Source organism: Callospermophilus lateralis, unplaced genomic scaffold, assembly GCF_048772815.1.
Source record: "Callospermophilus lateralis isolate mCalLat2 unplaced genomic scaffold, mCalLat2.hap1 Scaffold_103, whole genome shotgun sequence".
NCBI classification, from domain to species: domain Eukaryota; kingdom Metazoa; phylum Chordata; class Mammalia; order Rodentia; family Sciuridae; genus Callospermophilus; species Callospermophilus lateralis.
The window spans coordinates 15,287-32,078 of NW_027510486.1; the positions used below are offsets into that span (position 1 = coordinate 15,287).

Genomic DNA, 16,792 nt, shown 5'->3' on the forward strand with positions numbered 1-16,792 from the left:
TTTACAAAATGCCATATTAGTAACTGTTGTATTCTGCTACCTTTTCTAGCCTCTACTATCCCCCCTCTCCTGCCCTCCCATCTTCTCTCTCTATCCCATCTGCTGTAATTTAACGCTTGGGAATTGGAAACCACACTTTAAACTCACTCTCCTCCCCTTTTTCCCTTCTGTCAAATTACTCATCATCTTCTTCTATTTCTCCTCCTCCTTATACCTTTAATTCATTCATCATACACTCATGCATTGGTTCATTCATTCCTTTCACATATGGTGTTGGGGATCCAACTCAGGACCTTTGAAAGTGTGAAGCCAGCACTCTAGTGCTGAGCCAAAACCCCAGCACCTGTCTTTTGGATTTTATGACTGTTTGTATGAAATTCAGAATCGCATTCTGCTATGGTTTACTGATATGTGGATTCACCTAGTCCTTGTTTTCTGGGAGACTTTTGGAAAATATACATGAATTATTAGGAGATTGAAATGAAGAAACAAAGAGGAAATTCCCCAATTTCTTATTCTTAGAGTCCATACTCTGACTCTGCCTACCTACTGAAAAAACTTTTAAACCCTTACTCCCCATTTCTATATCATTGCCAACAAGTGAACATTCACTGCCCAACAACAAACCAGAGAACTCACATTGAACAATGTTTCCCCAGTAGAGACCAAGACACAATACTTATTAAAAAAAATACCCTAGTTATGAGTTAGTAGGTAAAGCTTTATTTGAGTGTTAAATGTGCTCTAATTATGTGTTTGTGTGTTTGTTGATGTGTGTGGTGTGTGGGTGTGTGTGCTTGTGTGTGAAACAAGCACTGAGGTGTAAAATAAATGCAGGATTGCAACGGCCTTCTTAAAAATAAGAAGCAACTTTATCACATTTGAAGCCCAGTGAAGAATCTGCCTGATACTTAACCTACAATTAATAGAAATGTGAAAAATTCAGGCCTCAACAAACAAAGCCAACATACATACTGAATCTAATCAGTCTGTCTCACCTGTTTTCTAATCACTCCTTTCAATAAACCTAAATTGCCCGCAGAAAACATCAGTTGTTCTAAACGAGTGGACGGAAGTCCCCTGTCATGGGCTGTGTAAAACACATGGACGATCCGGCACTGATTGTTATCTAGAATGACTTCTGCCTGAACTACTATTGGAGAATTGTTGCTGATATACTGCGGTTCTTATACCAGTAAACTGGAATGAAGGTAATTTCAGGCTGCAAAGGAATAAATTGATTTTACTAACTGGTTTTTGGAAAACACTGCCATGAAAAATTATCAATATGTTCATAAAGGCATCTACATGTCTCTTCACAAGGGTTTTACTTAATGGGGGAGGTGGTGAGGTCTGGATATAACTGAACTGTCCATTAGTAGGTAGAACAATGTCATGGGAATCAGAGTGCACATTCCGGTTTGACCTCAATCTAGGTAACATGGATTCATCTCTGTGTAATAGGCCTGCTTCTGAAAAACACAATGTAGAGCTCCAAAAGCAGAAAGATACTTTCAGAATACCATGTTATGTTTGTAAATAGACAGACAGATAGATATACAGAAATCAAAAATCTGAAAACGGTCTGGAAGTGTACATTTCTATAACTTACAATGTCAGTAGTGGGGGATTAATAGCAGATCAAGAAGACTGTATCTGCATGAGAAATGGTTCAATGTTTGAAAGAGTTTTTTAAATGAAAATGGACAAAAAATTTAAAGGGTTACAGTAAGTGTTGAGGAGTGACTTGGCAAAAGGAGCACAGAGGTGAGAAAGAATTAAGTAGAGTTCAATAGAACCAGGTATAATTTCTGTACACATGACTCCATGAACAGGAGCAAAGGGGACACTTAAAGAAATCATAGGACTAAGGAGAGATCAGGATTAGGAGGGTTTGTACTAGTCTAGAAATGCTGACCTGAAAACCAACTAAAGTTTCAACTCCTTCTTTTGAGGAACATTAGCTGTGCCGTGCTTTTCAAAAATGACTTGTCATAACTGATTGATGCCCATGTTAGCAACTCTTCTGAAATTACGTTGAAAGTAGACTAATGTGAGAGTTTCCCTTTAGAGAGAATTCAAATTACTTGCATAGGAAGTGGCAGCAGGTCTGGGGATGTTGTAGCTCAGTGGCAGTGACCTTGCCTAGCTTGGGGCTGGCCTGCCATGGACTTTCACCCCAAACACTTGCAAGAAAAGAAAAGGGAGGGAAGGGAGAGAGAAAGTTGGAAGGGAGGAAGGCAAAGTTGGAGGGATGGATGGAGGTACAAAAGAAGGAAGAAGAAAAGGAGAAAAACCAGGAAGGGGGGAAGGAAGCAAGGAAGGTAGGAAATAGGGAGAGCACAAGGGCAGAAAAAGGACTGAGTCACTCAAACAAAAGGCAAGGGACACAAAGACCAATATAGGCCATAAAAGCTGTTTGAACGGTTTAGTCAGCTTTAGAATTTGAGTGACATCACACTGAATGTTATTATGACTGGATGGAATCTTCCTACTAACCCCGCCTTGGCCTGGCCTAAACCAAATCAAGGGGTGGGTGGCATGGAGAGGAATTCTCTCTGGCTGGAGTGGGAGGGACCTAAACACGTGGCACTTGAGGATGCACTGGGTAGGGAAGGGGACAAGACTCCCCTGATGGGCAGTTGAGACAACAAGGCTTCTGGGAGCCCCTGATCATGGCTCCCACCGCCATACGCACACCACCCACCATACGCTCAGCCCCTGAAGGGGCTCACAGTGGTCTGCTCCGTTGCCTGGTGCAGGATGGAGTTCCTGACCAAACACCTGAGTGTCCACAGCCTGTGTTGGCCTGCCTGGGCAGGCTGTGGTTGTGGTGGCAAGAGCCAAAGCTGTCTTGGCGTGATGGAGGAGCCAAGGGCTGCCTCTCAGCCATACTAGTGGATGGTTCAGGAAGAAGCACCCAGGGTTCTGGCAGCATTGTCCGAAGACATGAAGCCAGGCCATCTTCCTTCTGGCTTTCCTTGGGAGTTGATGATGTGTACAGCTCTGGGATTTTTTGCTGTTCTCTCACTTTTCTGGAGAGCTTTTCAGTCGGTTAGTAGCAGGCTTTACGTGGGAAGAGAAAAAAGGCTGGCTCTAAATCTTGCTGGACTTATTGAGGCAAAATGTGGACTTCTTGATAAAGTGAGCCTTGTTGAAAAAGAACATAAAGGCTTAGACTCATCTTTAAAGGATTGCAGGTTTGAGAAGGGTTCAAGGGAAGCACAACAGCTGGAGGCAACCTACGAAAAGCTGCATAGGTCCGAATCCAGCCATGGCGTTGAAATGCTCTTTCTAGAAGAAGAGCTCAAAGCACAGAAGGCTAAACATGGTCAACAGGATGAAACGATGGCGCATCTATCAAGAGGGATACAGTCCCTCCAAGGTGAATCTGAATCCCTCAGATCACAAATAGCTGAAGCCAAAACAAACTGGAGACTCTTTCAAGTGAATGAGGAAGAACTGAAGCTGGCAATCAAAGAGGTTTTGAATGAAGGAGCCCTACTTCCGCAAACGCAGAGACCAACAATACAAGGAGAAGCTGAAGCACAGAGGGAACAAGGAGGTGTCCAATATAAAGCAAAAATCATATTAGAGGACTCTAAAGTAGCTGGAGAACAAGTTCTAAGGGACACCGAAAATCACATGGAGTCTCTGAGTGAATGCTTGCTGAAGACGAAGGATAGATCTTCTCCAAGCCTGGGAGCCCAAAGGGATGATGGTCACCTGGAACTGGGAAAGACGAGTGAACCCGAAATTGGTGCTCACTTGGAGGATGAGTCCAAAGGAGCTTTGAGGAACCTGGTTTATGGTGATAAGCTAAAGGCCTCCTTAGAAATCTTGGAAGGAGGAAGAAATCAAAAATTTACTTTCTCATCTGAAGTGGAGAAAACCACGGAAGACCTTACAGAACACCTTAAAAGTCTGCAGACTGAACAGGCATCCTTGCAGTCAGAAAATGCACAGCTGCAAAGTGAGAATGAGACCCTACAGAAGAACTTGAAAGTCATGATGGAACGCTATCAAGAAAATACGATGAAACTGCACAGGAGATTAAGAGTGGAGGAAAACTACCGTGTGGAGCAAGAGGAGAAACTTTCCAAAGTCAAAGAAAAGATGAGCCATACAATAAAAGAGCTGGAGACCTACAGAAAGAGAGCCCAATATCTTGAAGAACAATTGCAGAGTACCATTCATTCCTGTCTGGGGAAGATTATTTCCTCTGAGAAAGAAGCACATGCCAGTGAGTTGGCAGCTCGGATTGCTGAAAGAAACCTCAGCTATTTCAGGAAACAAAATGCACGCAACAGACAAAAATTAACTGAGAAGGAGCTGAGATTTGAACTTGTAGGAAAAGATCCCTATGATGCACTGGATGTTTCCAACTCAGCAATGGGCAGAAAGCCTTCTCCAAATGGGCCCTCACCAATAGGTCACCCTTCATCTGAAAGGAGACCTCCTCATTTTGAAAAGAGTGGTCCACTCACACTCTCAACTTTCACTCCAGTGGGAGCAGGAAGAGGGTCAAGGGTCCCTGGAGAATCCTCTGGTCCATGCGACTATAAAGCCCCAACTCTGGTTACTTCTTTAAATTGAAGAATGAATTATTGAACTAGAACTAACTTCAATGAAGTTGCTTTTGGGTGATTATGAGGGTTACCTGGGGTAGGATTTTTGTTGTTGTTTGTTTGTTTGTTTGTTTTCCCCAGTGCTGAGTATCAAATCCTGGGCCTCACACATGCCAAGCAAGATCTCTACCACTGAGCCACATCCCCAAGCTCTTGCTTTTTTGTTGTTGTTGTTGTTGTTATAATAAAAAGACTTAAGACAGATTTAGAAACTATTGTTGGATATATAACCTTACTGAATCCAAGAGTCAGATTATTTGTTAACAAATCTTTGAAAAGACCATTTTAGAAAGCAATTCAGGGCTTTCCTGTAGCAGGGCAGACACTAGATAAAGAAAACTGCTGAACAAAACAAGTAAAAAAAAAAAGCTGGATTAGAAACATAAAATTGTCTATTTAAGTGCTTCACTGGACTGGGAGGGAAAGAAGGATTCCCCAGAGGCCAAGAACAGAAAAGCAAAGTTCCTGGGAAACATTCTTCTGAGACAAGAGTCCTTGAACTTGGGCACACAGCTGTTCAGAGTGCGCTCCTGAGCTGTAGGGGTGCAGAGGGTGCTCATTGGTCATCCCCACACAAAGTTGAGACTCTCTGTGCAAGAAGCAAGGAGAAATAAATCTAGAGTATTGACAGAAAGCAAACGAAAAGAGCTCTGGGCAAAGATAGGGAGTAAAAAACCTTCCCCTGAGCATTCGTAACAAGGCAACCTTCACCTTCCTGGGTGTGCAGTCTGCATTCTACCTGTAGGATCTTAAAATACTTTCAAAATAAGATTTAATATAAAGTAGGATGAGAGAGTTTAAGGTTGTGCCTTTTTACAAATTGAAATGCAATTCTTTAAAATCCTTTCTTTTCTTTATTATACTGGTACATTTAATTAAAAAATACATGAAAAAAAACAGAAAATGTAGAAAAGAAAAAAAAAACAGGAGATTTCAACAAACTCTACATATTCTGAATTAATAAGAAATTGAAGAGGAACTGCAGGCAAGGAGTGCCATGGTAGCAAAATGCTTAAAGTTCACACAATTTAAAGAGTGACTTGTTTTAATTATTGGCCTGTTTTTATTTTAAATATTTTTGGGGGGCTTTCATATGAGAAAAAGGAAATGAAGCTATAGGGGGATACTTGGGACCAGGTGATGGTATTAACCTCATTAGTTTACTAAATTAATAACAATCAATAGTTTTTTTAAACTGATATCAATATTCAAGCTCAGCGGGACTGATACTAGACTTTCCCTGGACTTAAGTCAAACACTGAACACTGGGGCCTGGCGCAGTGGCACACACTGGTAATCCCAGTGGCTCAGGAGGCTGAGGCAGGGGAAAATCAAGTTAAAAGCCAATCACAGCATAAGTGTGGTGGTAAGCAACTCAGTGAGACCCTGTCTCTAAATAAAATACAAAAAAGGGTTTGGGATATGGCTCTGTGGTTGAATGCCCCTGAGACCAATCCCTGGTACCCTGCCAGAAAAAACAAACTAAAAAAAAAAACACATTTGACATGGAAGATCTAAAAAGCTACTAGATAAATAGGCTAACGCATCAGATCCTGGTACACACTGAGGTCACTAGGGGAGAAGTAACATAAAGGGAACAATTATCTTGACATATCAGTGTTTTCCTCTGACAGTCAACCTCAGTCTTCCAGATGTTCAAATTTGCTTTATTTGTCCAAAGGGAACCAAGGAAGTCCACAAAGCACATTGTTTAAATAGGCTCCATATTTTATCCAAATTGATTTGTCCCCTATCCCATTCTTTGCCTGATCTATATTTCTTCTTGGAAACATCCCTCCTATATAGTATATCAAGTGATTCAAGCACTGCCATAAATTTAGCTATTGAGAGACAAGTAGATGAGACTGACACTTACCAATGCCTAAATAATTAGTATCTGGATGATGGGAACAGGGCTTGGTAGTGAGACTGGAACTATTTTAAGTCTCTAATAAAGATATCTCAGCATGACTCCTTTCAAACTATGAAAATAGGTCTCTATAGTATTTTATTAACCATAAAGGCACTTCTTCCACACGTCAAAATTAATCTTATTTTTTCTGAAGAATGACTTCAATAGAAAGAGTCAGAGCTCATCTTCTTATTTCTAAGCCAGCCTGTAATAAGTGGGAGGATGATTTTTCCTCTAACTCAAGGTACACTCACCAAAAACTGGTAAAAAATATATACTGCATTGAAATTTAAGAAATAACATAAAAAGGAGTATATCTTAAATTATAAACATTTTTGAGAGAATAGTTATTGGCTGCCTCCCCTGAATAAGTTCTCAACCTTGTTCCTTTTTAACAGGAACCCAAATTTCTAAGTCAAAAGGTCTGGCTGGAATTGAACTCTCCCAAGAATCCAAGGGTAGGATTATTATCAAGGATTATTAATCAACACTTATTGACATAAGCCTTGACTGGTTTATGTCAATACATCCTTCTCCCAGCCAGTGTGAATGGCCTTTTGGAGGAATTCTGGGGAAAAATGTATCTTATCTTTTCTGTGGAAGCTGCCAAAAGAATACAAAAGAATACATTCTCCAATCTCCAGCCTTTTTAAGTCATGAAGAATTCCAACCTTTAAATGGAAGATAAGATGGAGAAAAGCAAAAAGCACCCTAGTGACATGGGTAAACCACTAGATCAATCTATGCCTGAAGTCTTAACCTATCATGGAACTTCTTGGTTAAATAAACTGATGAGCTCCTCTTATTGTTGTAGTTAGTCTGAGCTGGGTTCTCTGTTATCTTGCAAACAAATGAATCCAGTCAATTATTAATGGAGGTTGAAACCTCCAAGGTAGGTAGGTTTCAAAAGTCCAGACTTGAATATAATTATCCAAGTATCTTAGAGATTCACAACTTAGACAGTGTAGGGCATCTTACTCAACTGTAGCTTGGTGTTTTGTAAAGTTGAATCTATTATGAAGAAAAGATTTCTAACAATAACATGTAGAAAAATCTATTACTGATTCCAGAGTGCCAGATTTTGTTAAAAAGAATTCACTGTGGGAAGAGTGAAGGCTCATACCTCTCCATCCATGATAATGAATAGGCAATGAAAAAAGAAAGAAAAAAGACCAAGTATATTATTTCCTTCATTATCTTCATGGTAGCTTTCAAAGTCTGTATCACAAAATGTTAAATCCAAGAGCACAGTTGGCTGGTTGACAGAAAGATTGGTTGGTTGATTGGAAGATTTGAAAAAGAAAGATAGGGATTCACAGAAATAGTTTTTGCACATCCAAGTTAAAGCAAAGAATTCTTTCCCACTTTTCCTTCTGAACGCCAGCAAAAAAGCAGCACATGTAGAGATTTCCTCCATGTACTATCCACTTCTCCATTGGTCCATGTAGTGTCTACCCCCTGGCTCAGTTCCCCTTTCTTTCATGCAGGTGGTAACACTGGATTCCCAACAGCCATGATTATTTCCAACTAGTCTGTACTTACTGGCTTCTATTTATTGCACAAGGAAAAAACTCCTAGTCCAATGAGTCAACCAATATATTTTCTAGAAATTTGGATTTGAAACGAAGAGGTTGTCAAATTACTATGCCTACTGAAGCTGAACTGGAACATACAAAATCTATAGGACTGAGCAGGTAGGCTAGGAAATTAAGAAGTCAAGTATTCAGTGGTATATTATAATAAGAAGAATTCAAAGAGCTATCAGTCACTCTGATAAGGCCTTTTTACATATGTAACCTGCTTAACACTCAGAATTACCAGTGAGGAGACTACTGTTATGTCTCCTTTACAGATAAGCAGATGGAGTGGTTAAGCAAATTATCTAAGGCCAGAGGGCTAATGTCAGAGGAAAGGTTTAAATTTGAACCATGTGACTTTAGACCATTTGTTTTGAATTTCTAAGTCCCATCCCTGGTGTCATTTTGTGTCTGAGTTTCAGATATAGCTCAGTCTTTCAATCCTAAAAAACCAACTAGGTTTTGCTTTTTGTTTTGTAGACCTGGGGATTGAACCCAGAGGTGCTTTACCAATGAGCTACATCTCCAACCCTTTTTATTTTTATTTTGAGACAGGATCTCAGTAGATGGCTGAGGCTGATCTAGAACTTCCGATCTTTCTTCCTCAGCCTCCCAAATTGCTGGGATTACAGGAGTAATAAAATTTCTCTTTTCGCATGAGTTGGTTTCTGCATGGGAAAAAAAAAGGTCTTAAGGAGAACATTACTAACAATCAGGGATCCACATTTATAGTTCCCAGGAACTCAATAAGCAGTGAGTATGGGTAATCGAACATCACAGAGCTCCCTCTGCAGTGGGCTTCTGGGCATCTTAATTCACGAGGAATCTGGACTCTGTGTTGCTGAGCAATGCATCCTGTTTGTGCTCTGTATGCAGCAGATGCTCCGACCCTGGGCATTTTGATGGTAGGTGGATAATTTCCTGGAACTGAAAGCACAGACAATACCCTCCTCTGTAGGCTTGGCATTTTGAACTACAGATGTAGGGCTCAGTCAATAGTTAGAATCCAGGGGGAAATTACATTGAGATTGAATTTTTGAAAAACAAAGCCATACTACTTATGGCAAGATTAAGTCAAGTCTGAGAATTGCGCTTTGATATCAAGCAAATCTGAATTCCAGCCCCGGCTAGTTCCACTCTGAACAGTTTTGTGACATTGCCCAAGCTTCTGAATATTTCTCTAAGTTTTAAGCATTTTTAAAATATTACCTTGGGAATTGAAAAAGTAACCCAAGAAAATTAAAACAAAACAAAACAAAAAAACTATATTTCCCCCAGAACTAATTGTCATTACATCTCAGCATATTTACCCCTCTGTGCCACTTTATTATTAGTATTAGTATTAGTATTGCTTATTAGACTACTTGGTTAAAAAAATCACACAAAGCTGTTTATAAAAATGATACATGTTCATTACAAGGAATTCAAACAATGCAAAAATTAAAAGGAAGACTTATTTTTATCACCAGAATTCTGCCATCCATAAATTACTATTATTTATATTAGAAAATTACAGAAAATTTTCTAGGTAGATATGCACTGATAGAGGGGTGACCACATACATAATTCATGTTTGATAAATAGATTTAGATAGATGGATAGAAATATTTTGCTAAAATCTGATCTGCTTTAGATGGTTTTAAAAATAAAGGGTTAAATTTAAAAATTTGGCTTTCATTTAAAAAGAATAATATATTTTAAACAGTTAACTGCAAGGATACTAAAAGCACTAGTACTTTTAACTTCTAATTTTCCTGTTTTTTTTTCTATTTTAAGTGCCCATATCCTGGCTGATGCTTATGCAAAATTTCTCACACTCCCCCTACAACTGGGTTGCTTCAATTTCAGAAAGAAGATCCAGAGATCATGCATGTTCTTAAAACTAATCAAATATGTAGAAAATAAAATTTTGTCATTTTAACCATTTTGAAGGATACAATTCAGTGGCACTTAGTATATTTATATATTGTGCAAACACCTTTATCTGAGTCCAAAACATTTCACTACCGCAAAAGAAGATTCTCTATAAGAATAATAAATTCCCTCCTCACTCTCTCCTTCCTCCTTTCTGACAACCATTAGTCGGCTTTCTAGATTTGTCTATTATGAGCATTTTCTATAAATTGAATTATGCAATATGTGAGTTTTTTGACTGTCTTTTACTTAGCATTCTTTCAAAGTTCATCCATACTGGAGCTCATATCATTATTTCATCTATTTTATGGATGCATAATATTCCACTGGCATTTGCAAAAAAAGATCATGATGTCTTCACTCATCAAAAATGGGTTGATGGGTATACGATAAACAGAGAAGAAAATGACTGTCCACACAAAATACACAAATACATTGTGAAAAATATGCTGATGAGGGGATTATAATAGGGAAAAATTAAGTTGTTCTGCTAAACATCAAGATCCACAGGCTCTTGAAAATAAGCAGGCACAATGGAAGTAGAATATGATTAATGGTGAAATCAAAGATTCCCCAATAATCCATGAAATTCAACAAACACCAAGACACACTAGGTTTAGAAACAAAATTAAATTTCTTTGGCAGAGAGTCATGGCATACTGTGACTCTCTAAGGGGAAGTATAATAAACGGCTTTTCCCAATTGCGTATGACCAAATTTCTTCATCTCTAATCTTCTGCTTCCCCACTGTAAAATCATGATAAAAATGAGATAACAAATATAAAACCAACCTGAAAAGGAAACGGGTCACACACAGACAAGATGAAGTGGTCAGCACTCTGTGCTCTACCTTTGCCATGCAAACCGAGTGTGGTCTGGACATTCCTCATCTCCCCCTCAAAACATGTCTGGAAAAGAAGGTCCTCTCCTGATATCAGATGGAAGAGCTTACTTTTTTTTTTCTTTGCTGCTAAAAATATCTTCTTGAGGCCCTCTTCTAGGGCTGCCATCTTAATGCCAGACAGGATATCAGAGCAATCATGGTGCTGAGCCACTACCAAGGCTAACTAGAAAGAACAACCATTAGATGGATGACATGAGACAGTTCCACTGTCAACTCAGTGACCTGCCATAGCCTTTTATGGACCACTTAGGCTTTGGCTCCATCCCCCCGGCCCCTTTTTTGGTTACAGAGATTGAACCCAGGGGTGCTTAACCACTAAGCCACATCTCCAGTCTTTATTTTTCATTTTGAGACAGGGTCTTGTTAAGTTGCTTAGGGCCTTACTAAATTGCCGAGGTTAGCTTTGAACTTGTGATCCTCCTGCCTCAGCCTCCTGAGCTGCTGGGATTACAGGTGTGTGTCACTGCACCGGGTGGCTCCATCTCTTTTGTATGCTCTGCTTGCACAGCAATGTGTGATTATGTACTCATCATAACTTGTATTTGTGGTAACGAGAATTTCTTCCTCTTTTCATGATATGTTAAAAACTGGAATCTAAAACTTGTACTTTCTAAATGTTCTCATAGGTAAAGAAAAATTACTCTTAGGAGTAGATAGGATTTTAGAGGTTCTCACGATCCAGTCCTCTGACACTAGAGTTAGGCTGCCTGCTTGTCCTGAGAACCATTTCTGTCTAGACAATCTCTATGAAAACAGATGCCAAAGATCCCCCACCTCCAACTAATGGGGGAAGCTGGAGAGTTCAGGGAGCTTCTGGAGCCAATGTGAGACACAACGTTCCACACCGTGAACAGTTTCCTGAGTAACTATATTCTGAAATTCTCATGCATGGACATTGTGTTGTACACCCTCTGCCTTTTGTTCTTATTTTAGAAATTCCTGAATGAACCAATAAACCGGAAACCACTTTGTTGCTAGTCACACACACCACCAATATGAAGAGAATGAACCTCTTTCAGCCTGGTTTCTAAATTTCTTAAGTGTAAGTTTTGGTTCAAAATTTGGATGTGGAGGGGCTGGGGATGTGGCTCAAGCGGTAGCGCGCTCGCCTGGCATGCGTGCAGCCCGGGTTTGATCCTCAGCACCACATAAAAACAAAGATGTTGTGTCCGCCGAAAACTAAAAAAATAAATATTAAAAAAATTCTCTCTCTTAAAAAAAAAAAAATTTGGATGTGGACTCAGGTCTTGGAGAAAACTATCGGTGTGGTAAATAAATTCACTACAGGTATTCCAAATGACAGACAAGCAAGCAAGAGATACTTAAGGTGCAAAAGGAGGATTCTGATGTAAGCAGAGAAGTGTTGTACTGGTTCCTTTCCTCTGCCTGTGGCTGGCCAGCAAACACAATCTTTTACAGAAACTTTCATGTAATAAATGATGAAACCCCCAGAGTTTTGAGACATATTTTCTTACTCTTCAGTAAATGTTTACTGAGCATTTCCTAGGAGCCGATACTATGTGGGATACTAAGGATAAAAAAGTCCCTACACACGAAGGGGCCTGGAGTCTAGGCCAGGGGATGATAAGGAAACAGGGGACAGCGCTTAGGGGCTGTGATACTCAGAAGGCTGGGGGATGGTGAAGTGGTGTGGGGGCCAACCTGCTTGTTATGGGATGGACCCTGCTCCCCCAAATCCATGTTTTGAATTTAGGGTACTCCCAGTACCCCAGAATGTAACTACACATGGACAAAAGCCTTAAAAAGATTTATACTGACAGTAGAATGAATTGCAGATAACTTTCCTATGTTCATACATGAACACATAACCAGTGTAACTCCACACCATGAACAACCACAAGAATGGGCAGTTACAGGGCTGGGGATGTGGCTCAAGCCGTAGCGTGCTCACCTGGCATGCGTGTGGCCCAGGTTCGATCCTCAGCACCACATACAAACAAAGATGTTGTGTCTGCCGAAAAACTAAAAAATAAACATTAAAATTCTCTCTCTCTCTCTCTCTCTCTCTCTCTCTCTCTCTCCCTCTTAAAAAAAAAGAGTGGGCAGTTACACTCCATGTATGTATGACATGTCAAAATACATTCTGTCACGTAAAATAAAAAGAAAGAATGGAGATTATTAAGTTAAAATGAGGTTATTATGGTGGGCCCTAATCGAAACTGGCTTGTGTCCTCTGAAGAACACAGTGAGAAGGTGGTCATCTGCAAGTCAAGGAGAGAAGCCTCAGGAGAAACCCACCTACCGACACTCTAATCCTGGACTGGTGGCACCCAGAGCTCTGAAAACATACGTATCTAGGGTTAAGCTGAGTGCCAATCTGAGGCACTGTTATGGCAGCCGTAGCAAACCACTCGCATACTAGAGATCTTGGCCAGCAGGGGCAGGAAAGGCTTTAAGAGAAATTATTGGGAGCCAAATGTTAGTTCTGATTAAAAGATGTGTTTTTGTTTTTAAACTTACCAGATCTTGCCCTGTGTTTCTTGACTCTTTATCATCAATAGGGAATAAAAGGACACCTCCCAAACTCAAGTTTGAGATTAAAAAAAGAAAAAAGAACAAGAGAAAGAACACTCAGTCTCACATGGACCACTGAAGGAGAATTACTCCGAACCCTACTGTGCCTGCTCTTCCAAATCCAGTTAGGTCTAGGACCTTACCTCTGCCAGTCATTCGTAGCCTTTTCTCACTCCCCTGTTCTCCTGACCTCGGTCACCGCCTTAGCCAGGTTCTCATCTGCTTCCCTCCTGAATTTTTCATGTTCTGCTAACTCAGTATTCCCCAAACGTCACCAGCCAAGTGCCCTACAGGCAACGGAGAGGGAAAGCAAGTGCTAGAGGCATCTCTGGGTAGGGAGGTGTGGAGGACTTCTATGAGCCTGAAATGCCTTTGGAAGTCTTAGTGTTTGTCTCACATCATTCAAATTCTGCATTCTACTACGGCTACCTATTTGCATGTTTTCCTACCCCATACAAATCAAATCAAACTGACATTCTAGGCAGATGTGCTCCTTTAATTCTGGGCTCTACATAACCCAGTTTAAACTATTTGTTTAAACTAAAAAGGTAGATATCTTGCACACCCAAATCTTTTAATTCTAAAATATTGGCTCTGCTACATCATTTTCTTTTTAATTTTTTTTTTCTAGGTGACAATGGACCTTTATTTATTTATATGCAGTGCTGAGAATCGAACCCAGTGCCTCACATATGCTAGACAAGTGCTCCACCACTGAGCCCCAGCCCCAGCCCTGCTATGCCATTCTTCTGATCAGGCTTCCTGTATGTCTAGCCGTGATCCACTGGATGTTGTCCTACTTAGAACGTATCCCCTAGACAAGCCATGTATGGTCTTCAATGATGTGGCCAACCTTCCCTTTACAAGTGAACTCTGCTGTTCCTTGGCCTATGCCTGGCCCATGCGTGGGGACTGTGCAATGATTTGGGAACAGTAAATACTATAGGGATACCAAAAAGAATGTGAAACTGTTAGGCATCTCTTGCCATTCTATCTACCTATTCAAATTCAACCCATCTTCCCAGACTCCAGATAACTCTTACCATTCCAGGAAGCCTTGTTCCAGTTCCACCTACTCTGATCTAGGCTATTTAAATCCTTCTTCATGGGGCTGGAGCTATAGCTCAGTGGTAGAGCTTGCCTAGCATGCATGAGGCACTGGGTTCAATCTTCAGCACCACATAAAAATAAAAAAAATAAAGTAAAGGCATTCTGTCCATCTACAACTACAAAAAAAGATTAAAAAATATAAATCCTTCTTCAGAAAAGAGTGTACACCTTCCAACTCCATTTTCTTACTGACCACTTTTACCTTAAATCTATACAACCAGGTGACAGTCCTCACATTCCTCAAAGTGCTCCAAGGTCATGTGACTGATCATGGGTTGAATCCAGTGGCCTTTTCCCAATTCTTTTTTTTTTTATTGGTTGTTCAAAACATTACAAATCTCTTGACATATCATACTTCACACATTAGATTAAAGTAAGTTATGAACTCCCATTTTTACCCTGTATACTAATTCAGAGTCTGACACTGTAAACCACTTTGCCTTCTTAATATTCTCTCTTCCCTTACAAAGGTTGAGCAGCATCCCTAATCCAGAAATCCCAAATCCTCCCAAATCCCAAATTTTTAACAGTGTTATGATGCCACAAGTGGAAAATTCCACATTAGACCTCATGTGATGCACAGTGCACTAAAAATAATGTATGAAACTACCTTCAGGCTATGTCCATTAGTTTTATGTGAAATATAAGTGAATTTTGTGTTTAGACCTGATCCCATTCCCAAGGTATCTCATTAAGGTATACAAAATATCCAGTTTTAAAAAAATCTGAAATACTTCAATTTAAATAAGCAAAACCTTTACTTCAAAATACTACATTCTCAAGGTTCTCTTATTTTTCTGAAAATTCTTACTGTCTTCTCTTCGCTCCAAAAGTTTTCCACATACTGTTCTCTGCCCTCTCATTTCTCCAACACGATTTCCAACAGGGACCTCAGTCGGCACCTCTGGCTCTGACTGCTCCTGGGTTCTCTGCACATTTCTGCTTTTGTTTTGAATCCTGCCAAGTCAAGATCTAGATCTGGGTTGGCTGTTTCAACACACACCAAACCCTTCTTTCAGCAATGTGTTTTACATCCTTATTTTTCTCTTTACTTTAGAGAACTGGGCAAAAGAATTAGGAAAACCAGTCTCTAAGATATCTGGAGGGCCCTTCTTTGTTGGACAAGGTCCCGAGACTGCTCAACCGCAGAAAATGACCTCAGTGATCATCTTACTCTTGCTGACATGTGGCAACCTTGCCACGTAAAGGTGGTGGCTTTTTCCCTTCTGTGTGACAAAGGACAATACTTCTTAGTCTTCTAAGTTCTCCTAGTCCCAAACAGCCTTATTTCTGTCTCCAAGGAGTGTTGTACCCAGGCTCTGCTGACCTCATAATCCGCCTAGCACAAACCTGACCCACCACCCACCAGTTTTAATAGTGTGTTGCATTTCTCTCCTATAGCTCTCTGACATTTTTATGGGATATTCCCTTATGAAGATGACATGAGTTGGATGAAACAATCTTTATTCTAATACTTGAAGATGCAGCAATTGACATTTTTCAAAATACCTACATTATCTTCACTGTAGTCCCACAGGGTAGGAGTGACAAAGTATGTACCTTACAGATGAGAAAACAGGCAGAGAGATGACAGAATTCCGATCCCAATTGGCTCTCCTAAGTCTTCTTGAGGGCTAGCTAACACCAATACCATCCTGAGTGTCTTTTCCTGTCTTATTCCATTGTTCTGTTTCTTACCTTTCATTTTTCCTGCCAGCTCATATTTTTTTCTTGGCTCAGCTGATCGTGCTTCCAGAGCCGTGACTAAGCCACCTCTGCCCCAGCGGCCAGAGTCATCTGGCGGAAGAAAGAAAATTTTCATCTGTAAGAGGCAAAGTCAAGCCCACAATTTAGAAAAACAAAATCACACAAGATAGGCTTGTAGAAGAATGATTTTTTCAAAGGGAAGGAACGATATATCTGATCTCCTAAGAGAATCATAGTTGGATTCCCAAATATGTTCAGGTTTTCTGAAAGATACACCTGGTCATCATAACAGAAAGGCAGCTCAAAAATGAGTGTTAAGAAGAAGCAGAAATCTCTGGTGGGTCTATAACTCTGGAGAGTGGAGAGTGGATGGAACACGGCAGTGACAAGCACTGTTAATACCACAGCATACAACTCCCGTTTTACAAGCAAGGAAGAGAAAATGTTGAATGACTCATTCAAGCTCACACTAATGGAGCTGGGTGGCACCTGATATTTATACTCA

The 16,792-nt window shown here is 40.2% G+C and overlaps 1 pseudogene; it reads right to left on the minus strand.

Moving 5' to 3' along the window:
• Positions 1–10,983: 10,983 nt before the first annotated feature.
• Positions 10,984–16,792, minus strand: part of LOC143637795 (chromodomain-helicase-DNA-binding protein 1-like) — a 45,317-nt pseudogene continuing 39,508 nt past the window's right edge.